The 13000-nt window shown below is 35.6% G+C and overlaps 1 protein-coding gene across 1 annotated transcript in view; it reads right to left on the reverse strand.

Annotated features, from left to right (window-relative positions):
• SEMA3E (semaphorin 3E) overlaps positions 1-13000 on the reverse strand; it is a gene marked incomplete at its 3' end in the record, with an annotated part of 131532 nt that overhangs the window by 33365 nt on the left and 85167 nt on the right. The window lies entirely within an intron of this gene.

Consider the following 13000-nt stretch of genomic DNA (forward strand, 5'->3'; position numbering starts at 1 on the left):
GTTTAGGAATGAATCCCCAGTTATGGTTTTCAGAGCAGATGTGATTTCTTCAGTGGATTTAACAGAATATCAGTATAAAAAAATATTGGCAACTTGGTTTAATTTGTCTGTATAAGGCTGTAAAGACTGAGAAAGAATTTACAATTTAAATTTTCATTTGTAATGGTAGGTTTGTCTCAGCTTTCACAGAAAAGCCCATTAATGTCTGATTAAAATATCAAGTGAGAGCACAATATTTTTAATTTAGATATTAACAGCATGCCACAGAACGCAGAGATGGGGAGAAAAAAGGGCAAATACAGAGAAAGCGATGAAAGCTTGATAAGAAATATGCCACACAGCCATCAAGACTAGCAAATATTTTGATAATTTAGTAGTTTAAGCTCTGTGTAAAGTTTTACTCTAAAGTCCACTGAAATGTGGATTGGATAACTGTAACCTACTTGTTCATTAAACTAAATCTCATTGCTAATATATGAGACAAATATTTTGTGAGGCATAAAATTACATGCAACAGGAAGCCAGATCTCCCAGAGTTTTTAGAAGTACTTGCCTCAGTCTCTCCCTTACATAACACATTATCAAAAAGGTCCAACAGACTTCTTAGTCGTAAAAATCAGGTTTCATTAGACTGGACTTTTCAGGAATTTATTAGAATAACTTGGTACTGGCACAGAAAAAAGCTCTATAATCTACAACCTACAAATCTTCTCAAGCAAGTACAATTGCCCTAAAAGCTAAATGAATTTTCTCTTCAGGTGACTTCAAGACAATTACGCTGTCCTGAAAAAAGAAACAACATAAAAAGGAGCAAAGAAGCAGAAGGTGAAAAACTGGAAAGACAATAATAATAATAAAATAATAGCTTAAAAGGACAGAAAAAAAAAATATATATAAGGAAAGTGGAAAGTAGTAGAGCTCTTAGTTCCAACTAATTGATGAATAATTGAATCTTTCTGTGCATTTAATTTAAAACAGTTAACCTTGAATTTGTCACAAGGCCCTCGACTTTAAAGCATTATTCACATCTTAATCCCCAGATCAGACAAGCTGATGTACCTGTATTCCATTCCCATCTGTCTAAATCATACATGTCATTTTGCTGCAACTTCTGGTCAAAAAGAGAGAATCCCAATAGTTAGAGAGCTTCTGTAAAAAATGGGATGCAACTCAAAATGTAGTTCTGGAAAAACAGGACATCTGTGTCATGTGTACTTGCAGTGAAAAAATCATAAAAAGTCATTAAAAAGTGATAAGATAAAATAAAATAAAATAAAATAAGGTAAATTAAGGAAAAAACCATAAAAAATTTAGCTAATGGACCTAAAACTCATGAGGTAACAAAGCATTCATAATATCACCTCTCCAGAAGCTCCTTTGTTGGCCTAACCCTGGTATGTTAGTGCCATTTAGTTGTTAAAGCTGATGTAGCAGAAAATAACTGTCCTGGGTAGAGACTGATGGTGCAGGAATATTAATTTATGCTGTATCAGCAACTATTGCACATCAGTAGTAACTATTTCCCCTCTGCTGTTGGGTAAATGTCAAACAATGAAGAAATATTTCCCTGTGTGTGGAAATCTCAGTCCCATTCTATACTTTTCAAACATTACATACCATGTATTTTTCAAAACTAAATACTGTAACATTTTGACTCAACAGTGGATAAAAAAAGAGTAAGGTGAGCTCAGGAAGGGAAAGAAAAACTTTCTGAAATAATGAAAAAGTACTTGGGAGTCATAATGGCATAAAATTTGATGTACAAGAAATCTTTCTAAGAATCATCTAATGTTATGTTTTCTCTAATTGGGTATTAAAAATAAAGTTACTTATGAAAAACTTTCTCTTTTGGGATTCTCAACTAATATATTTGTCAGTGAATTGGTTCAATAAAGATTTAGAAGTAAGTGGAGAGACAAACCAAGAGTTAAAAATTGACAGATTATTCTGGTCTTCATGCTTTCTATTTACTTTTCCCCACAGTAAAATAAAAATGCATGTGCTTATACAAGGAAGAAGTAATAAATTAAAACTGATAACAGAAAAAAACATACTCAGGTAAAGTGATCATTTTGGGAACAATATTGTTTTGAAACCATACTTGAAGAAGTTATGTTATCCGTACTTCCTGGTTTATAGTTTGTGGCTCCATTTCATCCTACATAGGCAATGGAAACTGAAAGTTTTTCTACTCTTGGAGGAGACATGATCCCACCAGGTCTTCATAACTTATGCTTCATGTTTTGGTCCTCCCCTGGTAAAACGCCACTGGTACTCAGACCAGGGAGATGTGGCCAGTACTGGAATCTTGTGGATGATGTGGAAGAACTTTTCATTACACAAAATTATACCAGCACAATGAAAAAGCTACTAATGTAGTTAACCATTTCCCTGAGAACCAGAATTAAATCAATGGTAAAGACAAACCCATCTCTTTTAACACTCATGACATGAATGTGTTTAAAACAGCTAACTATGTGACTAGAATAAAAATGCTAAACAATATGCATAGTATTCATTCATTATCTGGAATTTATGAATAAGGATTGTAGGTTAAATATGTAATCTAGTGTTATCACTGGGGGTAGATAAAAAATTGGATTTCAGTGCAATTTTGTGGAATTTTTGAGAGGAGGTCACTAGTTTTGATATAAAGCAGGATGTATATCTCATAAATGCTTGCAGACACATGTAACTGTCTGAAAAGTGGCTGAAAATGTAAGCAATGACTCCTCCAAGAGAGATTTTCTACCTTCAGCTTTTAGGACAGCATGCCAAATATTCCATGGTTGCAATAAGTTATTCCTATCACTGGGGCGAGTAACTGAAGTTCAGGTGTTAGATGTGTCAGCTTCCATGGGATGCCAGTTTAAATGAAATAAGCGTTACACATTAATAATCAGCTTTGAAGGCTAATTCCATAATTCTAACCCTCCTTGCAGTTTGTGACATTGGAATCCCTTGAGAAATGTCAGAGTAAAACTGACAGTTTCCTCACAGATTATACAGCACATCAATTCAACATCATAATTTATTTTATGGTCATTTTTCAGTGGTTAGGTAAAAACTATGCAAAAGCACATATGGAGGGCTGGGAATGGAATTACATGTTTCTACATGTAACTTGGTAAAAGAAGTGGGGTTCTGGGTTTGATTTATGACACCAATGACTCAGGAAACATAATACACTTTCAACTATTATTAAAATAATAATTTTCTTTTAAAAAACTAGAAGATACTTTCAAAGCATCAAACATTTTGGCATTAACTTGATATGAATTGACAATTTTAGACAATGAAGAATAATGTAGGCTATAAAAATAGTGAAAGAAAAGGTCAATCAGAGGCATTAAAATTTAAAGTCTGAATTTAACTTGTTGCAGAAAATTGCTTTCACTAATGCCAACTGCTGCTTTGCTCTGGGTCAAGACAACACTTATGCATGTGATTAATTTAAAACATATGCTTACTTCTATTCCTGTTCAGCAAAGTACCTAAGCCTATTGTGAACATTAATACAATGGCTGTATCTTTTCACTAAACCAGGGACTTAAAAATACAGAGGCTTGAGTTGTGTTTTCCTAGGATATTATTTTTATGAGAGAAAAATAATCTGGTTTTCTGTAAGGATTTGTGGTGTTTTGGTTTTTTCACTTAAATTTTATTATTTTCCATGTAACAAAAAAGTAAAACATACTGGCATTTTTAAAAGGAGATTGAAAACATTTCATAACCTTTAATTACACTCTTAATTGTGTATGCATGTGTTACAACAGTACTGGCATAGTCTGCTCTCCAGGAGACCTGTGCATTTCTGTGGTTGGTAGGGGTTTTTTGTGCTTTTTTGTTTGGGTTTTTTTTCTGGTGTGTGGTATGTTTTGATTTGTATTTTGCTATTTTGTTCTAACAAGTCCATGTTACCTTGCCAGATAGTAAATCATATTTAGAGTACAGTGGGGAAAGGCTGTGCAGATTTTTGTAGCTATATTTTTAAACACTGGCTATAGTAGTCACTACTGCTCTTAAAGCCCTGGACAAAATCCGTTCTCAGCTTTAATGATCTCATAGTTCTTCAACCTTAGAGTAAGAATGATATTACATGCAAGATCTGTTCGTTGCATTCCATTTCTAGGGGTCATGTATTTTATACTTTTTTGAAGAGAACTAGAAAAAAGAAGGTTCATATGCAATGTGAATTGAATGGGAAAGCATAAAATAGAGATGCACTGCTTGTGCAAAGCTATGAGAAATGTTCTTTTAAAACTCTTAGTAAAGCCACATGGTGCTAGTGTCATATATGTTGCACTCTTTTTTATATTCACGTAATTCTTAAACCATCAAAAATGGGGGTGTGAAATCAAAGATTCACTGTATTTTACCATAGTGTCCTCTCTGAGGTGGAAGAAGGTTAAGAAGGGCTGGGACACAATGAGAGACACTGAGTCTGCAGGGAAAGGACATCCCGATGGACTGGCTTACTGAGTGACCTTGTCAAGAGGGCTTTGACCAAGGGCCACCAGAGCAAGAGAGACGGCTGCAAACGGAGGGGGTATGGGAGGGAGAGGGCTGCCAATGGCATGTGCACATCCCTGCTCAGAGGACAGTGTTCAGAAGTTTTTCTTGTGCCTATGTGCAATATCTGAGGTTAATTTTCACTTGCAGGGTTATATCCTCTCACTTACATTGAAATCTCTTGCAATTTTGCCCTTTCTCTTTATGAGAATGACACTGAGACATTTGTCCCAAAACAAGGTGTATTATTCTTGATTTCACTGGTTCCATGTATGATGCTTTTGCTTTTTTTTTTTCCCTAACACTATCTTAGAACCCAAGTGACAAAGCAATAAAGTAACGTGAAAAGCTATGATTTGAAACCGTCACAAAGTTAGGTGCACAGCGAGACACTTTTGCAGCTTTATCAACAGTCTTTAGAACTATGGAAATTAATGTAAATCATGAAATCTCCAAGACAGTAACAGACTGTATTTTGTAGAAAATAAAACTAAAAAATACTGAATATATCAGGTGTGTTTTTCCAAACAAGGCATACGTTTGTTGCCCATATGTACTTTCCCATTTATTCAAAAAAATTTAAATCTGGTTTTACCTTAACAATGTATCTTTAAAATATCATTTTGTACAGCCATGTTCAGTCACACAGCCCAATGTGAGGAACTTATTACAAAATTAATCTAATATAGGATTTGTAAAGCATTTCACAGCTGTAACTGTATTTTTTCTCATGTGAGAGATTGAATACTGAGTGAATGCATAGAAATTTTGTGACCATGACAAAAAGTGAAGTACAATGTACAGAATAAACCTCATCTTGATTTCTATTGTCTTTCACACTATAATGTTTTTATTATAAATTCACATATAAATTCACTTTCTTGCATATATTCTTTTGTTCTGTATATTCTCAAAATAGAATTTTTCTCTTCTTTTCTCTTTCGTTTATACTTATCCTTACATTTTTATTTCAGCATAGAAAGGCACATGGAATACACTGTGCAGATGCTTCTTTAAGGAAGGACGAACCTTGACTTCCCCATTAAAAAAAAAAAAAAAGCTGAAAAATCACAGAACATCTCTGTAAATCAGCAGAAAATATAATTCAAATATAAGTCTCCAAAATGAACCTTCAACTCCATGACCTGCCGTAATCTGTACACTTGCCTCATCAAGGAGGCACATAGTAAAAGAGATCTACCACAAAACAGTTTGTCCTTGTGTAACAGCAGAAAATATCTTACTGGGTGAGGCCTGAAAAGGTGTCTCATATGATTTAGCCCTTTGTATTCAAGCAGACTAAATTCAGGTGCTAAGAGTGTGCATTAGCATTTTCTGATAAATATAGTCCCAAACATTAGCTAGGTGTGTAATTACTACAAAGCCAACTAATTCATTGAAAATTAAAAATCTAAATCCAGCAGAATATAATTGAATTTATATAAAGGAACCTGTGCTCCAAATACTTACAATTATACTAATAAATTTCTATTGCAACACACTGCCCTATTTCAGTCACCATAAAACAGGCATGCAGGTATATAGGTGGGCATGACAAGGATATCCCAACAGGGAAAAAACTTTTCATGTTGTATCTTCTTGAAATAATCCAAACATTAATTTTCAAAAGGATCTAAGCACTGGCAAAAAATCTCTTCTTGTTGTCAGAGGATTACTAGCTTTTAAAATTATACCTTCAGCATTCACTGAACTTTATTTTCCAAGCCAAATGGGAATGCAATATTTGGAATGGAGTCCTCAAAAACTGTCCGAAATAGTCAGGCCTCTGCTATTTGACATAATTAAGATTATTTGGGAGGTAGTATTTCTTCTGAGGATCTGTTTTCAATCCTCTTTACTATCCAGTGACATACTGAAAAGATCAATCGCCCTATGGGATGAGAGTGCATAAATATCATAGACATTAAATCCTCCCTAAAAATTCAGAGGCATTTTTCAGGTCTGTGCATTTTATTCCACAGTTAAATGATTAAGACACATTGGGCTCCAATCTGAAAACGTATTTAAAATCTGGAGCTGTGTCAGACTGCTGTCTGAGTTTGCAAAAGGATTAGCAATTTGTGACTTGTGTCAAAATATCTGGCCTAAAGTGACAGAAATAATATATTTTCCTGACTTAATGAATGTGAAAAAATCTGGCAAAAGATAAAAAAAGATCCCACCACACTGCACATAGAAATCACAGGCATTTATCCCTAGCAGCACACAGTATTTCAGTAGCAGTGATTGCATTGGTCAGAATTTTAGAAGGGACACCTTTGTGTGAGCTCAAACTGGTCACATAAACTCACTAGTCTTATGGCAAAGAATAGAACCATTAGAAAATTTGATTATATTGCACTGATATGTTAGTTAATATGTATGAAAAGTCCAGGGACATAAAGGCTCCCTATAATTAAAATGCATTAAAATATATGAGTAGTTATATATGGTGATACAGTCTTACAACCAAGTGCAAGAGAAGGTAAAGATAGTCCAGAAACACTATACAAAAGTGAAGGGATTTCACTGTGGAGAAGTGCACAGTCTTTACACAGAGCCTCACTAACCAAGGCTTTTCCTTTTCAATGATTTTGACAGGCGAAACTTGTGCTGAGATTGTGAGGGTCACATCAGAGCGAATACCAAATAAATTCCTCTCTAATGATCTAATCTAATGATTGCTATCATAAAAACTGGGGACAAAGGTCATGAAAAAGCAAAAAAAGGAAGTATGCAGCTCTAAGGATGAGCTTCTATCTAGGCTTTGGTGATGAAAGGAGGAAGCGATGCGTTGGGCATGGAAAGGACAGCAGCTACCTTCAACTGGGAATGGGTTTCGGAAGGACTCAGATAGCCTGCTCTGTCTGTCTCCATGGTGGGGAGCCTCAGACAGCCAACAGCCCTTTTGCAGAGTTTCAGCAGGGGATGTTGAAGTTGGCCACTCTTAAAGAACAGGCAGGGGAGTGGATGCATTGCCTCCCGATGACACTGATGAACCGCTAGCAATACTTCTTTTTACTTTTTAATCTAATATAATTTTTCTATATAGATATCTGTCAAATAAGAAAAAAAATCAGTCATATATCATAGAAGGATTATACAGTATTAGGGGTGCATCTTATCAACCTGCAAAAATGTTAACTAAACTTTTTTTTTTTCCTGGTTTTAATTATGATTAACTCCATATTGATCCGTAACTCCATTCTTCAAACAATGATACAGACTTCACCAGGTGCCGTCACTTAGAAAAATACTTTCTTTCATAAATAAATGTGGTAGAATCTAAAAATCATTATAATGAGACCTGGAATATTTCAGTTACCTCCATCAAATTACCACACAGGTGGAGGATTTCTTTCTCTATGGGATAACACTATTATTCCTCTTCATGGATTCATTCTCCCTGGACCATCTGTGTTTAATCTTCCAAAGGCCAGGTCTAATACAATGGAAAATTCATTTCATATGGCAGATCACATACTCTACCAATCTCCCAAATCGAACTTACACTTCACGTATGGCCGTATTTAGACAATATTCAAAAGTAATGAGTGTCATTCACCTCATTTTATGGATGAAGAGCCCTGTCAAGAAAACATGTTGTCTGTTGCAACATGTAAGAGTGACTGATAAGAGCAACAGTGCTGTTGCAGAATACTTGACTTTCTCCAGAGCATTTCACTTAGTACATAGCTATTTGATAAACAATGTGCATTGTAGAATTAAGAAATACAAACAGTTGACATAAATAAAAGTACAGTTCTTATGAGGTATCATTGATGAATCCTCCTTTACTGACACTTTCCATAAATTTTATGTTTGCTACTAAGATATATTTTTAATTTAGCAGTGATTTAAACAATCATATGATTTTTTTCCTATTAAAAGGACTATTTACAAAAGGACTGAGGAGGACAAAATAATGAAGAGAAAAGGTTAATGAGAGCTCAGGTGATGAAATGCTTGGAATACTGAGTTAAAGGTCAGAAGCTTACTAAGTAGATTTTAATACAGCCATATCCAAAGTGTTGTATCTTGGAATAGGGAACAGAGTTTATATCTGAAGTACATCAGAACACCCATTCTGATGGACGTTCAGATCCTTTTTCAGACTGCTTTCACGTATCAGACTGAGGTGCCTCATTTAGGATCTTGGATATCCCAGATGCCTTGTTAAAGCTGACACTGACAGGCAACACTAGGAATCTCTCCATTTACCTTGTTATATGAGACTGATAATTAGGTGCCTCAACTAAGTGTGTAAACTGGGATAACTTTGTGCTTGAGCTAAGAACTTTGGGTCAAGTGCAAATCACTGAAAAGAGATTTCTCATTGAGATGCCACGCCAAGAACTCAGCACTTGAGTCCATGAAAGAGGAATCTCAAACAGAGGTAGGGCAGTGACCTTGCCTGTACACACACTGTGGTAGCATGTGATTCTGGTGTCTGGACTTGCAGAAGATTTGAAAATACTGCAGAGAGTTCACAGGAAGGACACAAATAAGATTGAAGAATCCTGGTGATAGGAGGTTTAAGGAGCTATATTTATTCAGCTTATCAAAAAGAGTGAAGAGGCGGCTTGATCTTTGTGCGTGGGTACTTACGCATGGAAAAGATGTGGAAAAGATAATGGGAGACTTTTCAACTTTGCTATCAAAGGCATATCAAGGTTAAAAGGCGGAAGCTGAAGTTAGAAAAATTTAACCTTGAATGAGTGGCTATTTCCTAACACTAAAAGTAATTAAATATTAGAACAGCTAATATTTAGGACAGAGAAATAGTGGTGTTATCTCACTTTCTCTTTTGCAGCACAGCACCTTTGTTGTTTGCTGTGAGCATACATGCTATCTTCACCAAATTAATTTTCTGTCTGAGTTAGGTACTATTTTAACCTCTCTTGAAATGTGCATGCATATTCAACTTCCAGAACATGAAATGCTTTAATCTAAATGCAATCTGGGGTGTTTGGATGTTTTGGTACAGTTTGGCAGTCAGTGATGTGGCCATTCAGACCAGAGGATGTAAATGAACCCCTCTAGTAAAAGATTTTATGACATTCTGCTTGGCAGAACTTCATATCTGTTTAGTGGATGGTGCTCCAAATTGTGGCTTTTCACCCATGCAGAAGGACACTGTGTCTCTAAGCAAATATTTTCAGGGAAAGAATTTGTCACACATTCTATCTAATGAAGAACTGACCAACACCCACTTCGATTTGGTCAGTGAAACCAGATGTTTCTCCTACTTAATCCTCTGAAAACAGTGTGTGGAGATGAAGTAATAGGAACAAGCATGGAGAGGGAGCAACTTGGCAGTTCATTGCTTGTTTTGATTACAAAAATATGTCAGAACCAACTTTATTATTGTAAAATAATAGATGTAAATATGTCTACAATTTTGCTTCTCAACAAAGCTGGAAGAATGATGACATTACCAAATGTTGGTCAAGAGCAGAACAATCATGTCATGTCAAAGTTAATCTGAGATATGGCTGGCACATTCTCCCATGACTTGCATGGGAATTCACTTTAGTTTGTTAAAGCAAGAGCTGAGGAGCTCATGTTGCCTACATTTGGTTGGTGCAGAGGAATAAACAGAAAGCTTATTGCACAATTGAACCTTTTCTTGGTTTTGCATTGAATCACAGGACATATAGAAGTGTCCTTCCCCACACAACAAAATATTAAAGGCAATGTAGATTAGAAAGAAAATGTTCCGACTTGACTAAACTGTCTTCCAAGCAAACAAACACACCTGCTGCTCACTAAAGGCAAGTCCTTTCTAACAGGACTAAAGACGTATAATTTAGAGCTGGTATTCCCTGATAAGCAGAGTCTCCCTTGGCTAACTGAGGAGCAAATAGCACAATAAAGAATTCATCAGATGAGGAACACCTAGGGGAGACTCCCAAAAACCACCACTGCATTTTGAGGAAAGGGTGGCTTAGTCCATCAGCCTTCTGAAGTGGAGAAATACAGCTGTAGGCCATTTATTGAGTTAAATGAGGCACTGAAAATGGCACTCTGCCAGCTCCATGTACATATTAAAAATTTACAGCATGTTCTGGAGGAAAAATTCTTCATGCATTGTTCTTTCCCATAAATTTAATTCTCTCAACAGGTTTTGTCAAGCAGAGATGCCTTCGTCTCCAGGAATCATCTCTATCTTGTCACCACATAGCTTGCATAAACTTGGGATATTGTTTCTGCACGTTGTTTTCTTTTGGAATTTCTTCTCATTTTGCAGGTCCAAGGGAGACAGAGCAATTTTTTGCTGTACTTGGTGAAACTCCCATGTGGACTTGTTAAAGGCGCTTTGTGAGTTAGTGAATGAGGCAATTTGGATCACTGGAAGGCCTCCAGAGCAGCCCTACAACCTGTTGCTCCACTGAATAGGTAACTCATAAAGATAAAATCATTACCTGATTGCAGATAGACCATTTGATTTGTTGAAGGTTCATTAAAACTCAGCCAGGGTGTTTTGAGCTATATGGAACAGTACTGGAGCACTCTTTTACTAGAAGTTAGATGTGGAGAAACATAGACTGAGACAGAAAGCACTTCTTTCAGCACTTTTCACCTGCTGCCAAAATGGAGAAGTTTATATAAAAGCAAAAGGAAGTTACTTAATGCAGATGCTTCCCCCCTTCTCTGCCCCACCCTGCCTTGTTGGCATCAAAGTCAGTAAGAGAGTCAAATGTCAGTTTGGTGAGAATCAAAGCAAAATAAGATTTTTTTCCAGCACTTCATCTCTTCTTCTCTCTCTCTTCTCTCAGATTTTCTCTCACAGAGTACATGGGAAGGATGCATATGCAATTCCTCATGAGAAATTTGGGGTGCAGGGTCTCTGACTCCCGCTTTCTTCATGAAAAATAGTGCTTATTTTAATGAATTCCCCTTCATTTCTTGATAAAATACAAAAAAAAAAAAAAAAAAAAAAAAAAAAAGGAAGAACCCAGTCTTTTCTTACCTGCACTGATTTTTTGACATTTGGAATCATTTCATGAAGGCAGAAATAATGAACTCACTGTCTGGCATTTAACTTGCTTATGTTTTCTTGGACATGACTTTGTAATATGTTCTGTTGCAAACACCAGTAGTTGTTCTGTCTGAAAAGTCAGCACTCCTATTTTTCCTAATTTGTAATTTATTTCCAAATGGCAGAAAAACATTGGATATTTTTCTGAAATGTTTAAATTTGGAAAAGCAACATTGATCAGAGTCAAAGTAATTAAAAACAGAGAAAAATATAAAAAGCTGCTGTCAGTGACTATACTTACATATTTTTAGAAAGATAGTAACTGACAACAGCTTTACTAAAGTGAACAGCCTGGAATTCCAAAGTGAAATCAATTAAACCAATATTGGAATAGACTGCAGTAAACCATTATATATTTAATCTCTCAAATGGATATATAGTGTATAATAGAATTTATAAGTAATTTGATTTAGAAAAATATATTTGGTTATACTCTGGTGGTACAACACAAGTTTGATGTAGAATTAAATGAAACCAATATTTATTTCTTGTTGGTTTATGTGATCAGCATATTAAGACAAAATGCATGGTATAATTAAATTTCTATAAACCATGGAAAGCACAAAAAAAAAGCTGTAATGTATCATAGCACAATGTGCTTGCAAAAGATTTCAAAGCACATTTCAATCACTACATAGCAAGATTAATACTTTCTACACAGGCTGGTTGGGGAATGGACATTATTGCTGTGTTTTTAGAGAGAACAGTAGAGGTTCTGGTTTTAAGGCAGTTCAAAGATAAAATGATCTGCCAATATGCAATCAAATTCTGCCTATATTTGGAAATCTTTTGGCTTCACAGTTTGTTGAAAAGAGCTCAGTGTTCTGCAATACACAGCTCAAAACTGGTTTTGATATGAAAAGATGAATTTGTGGTTGTGTAAGCATGTAAGATTTTATACAGGAGGCAGAATGTTCCTTTTCATAAACTGTACTGCACCTCACAAACCCATGCTAAATCAGGATGCCATATAGTATGCTTGGGATCATGGCTTTAGGATATTTTCCCTGTTCAAATGGCTATTCAGAAATTGATGACTTTATGTAAACTTTAGTTGCAAGCCAACTACAAAATAAATGTCCCTGCAACATGGGACTAGTGATCACCAAGATCGGGAGCCTTAGCTGGATATTTAGTTCCAACAGGTTGATTCTCTTTGGCCTGCTCATAAATGGGAAGTGACAATGCTGCAGAAGAAACAGTTCTGCTATTCTGTCATGTGCTTAATGCCTCTCTAAAATTATCTGTAGTTTACATTTATATACAGTTAGAATTGTATCAGTTAAGAACTCTGCAGTTTTTACTGACAGGGTCACATCCTCCCTTTGCCATCAGCTCAAGGAGCACTACTGAAACTTCTAGTTAAGGTCCCTGACCACAGAGCAAGTATTTTTCAATGCTGATACTGCTGATTCATAATTCCATATGGAAGTGTGCATCTGCCTT

Source organism: Coloeus monedula (genome assembly GCF_965178545.1).
Source record: "Coloeus monedula genome assembly, chromosome: 4".
Taxonomy (NCBI): domain Eukaryota; kingdom Metazoa; phylum Chordata; class Aves; order Passeriformes; family Corvidae; genus Coloeus; species Coloeus monedula.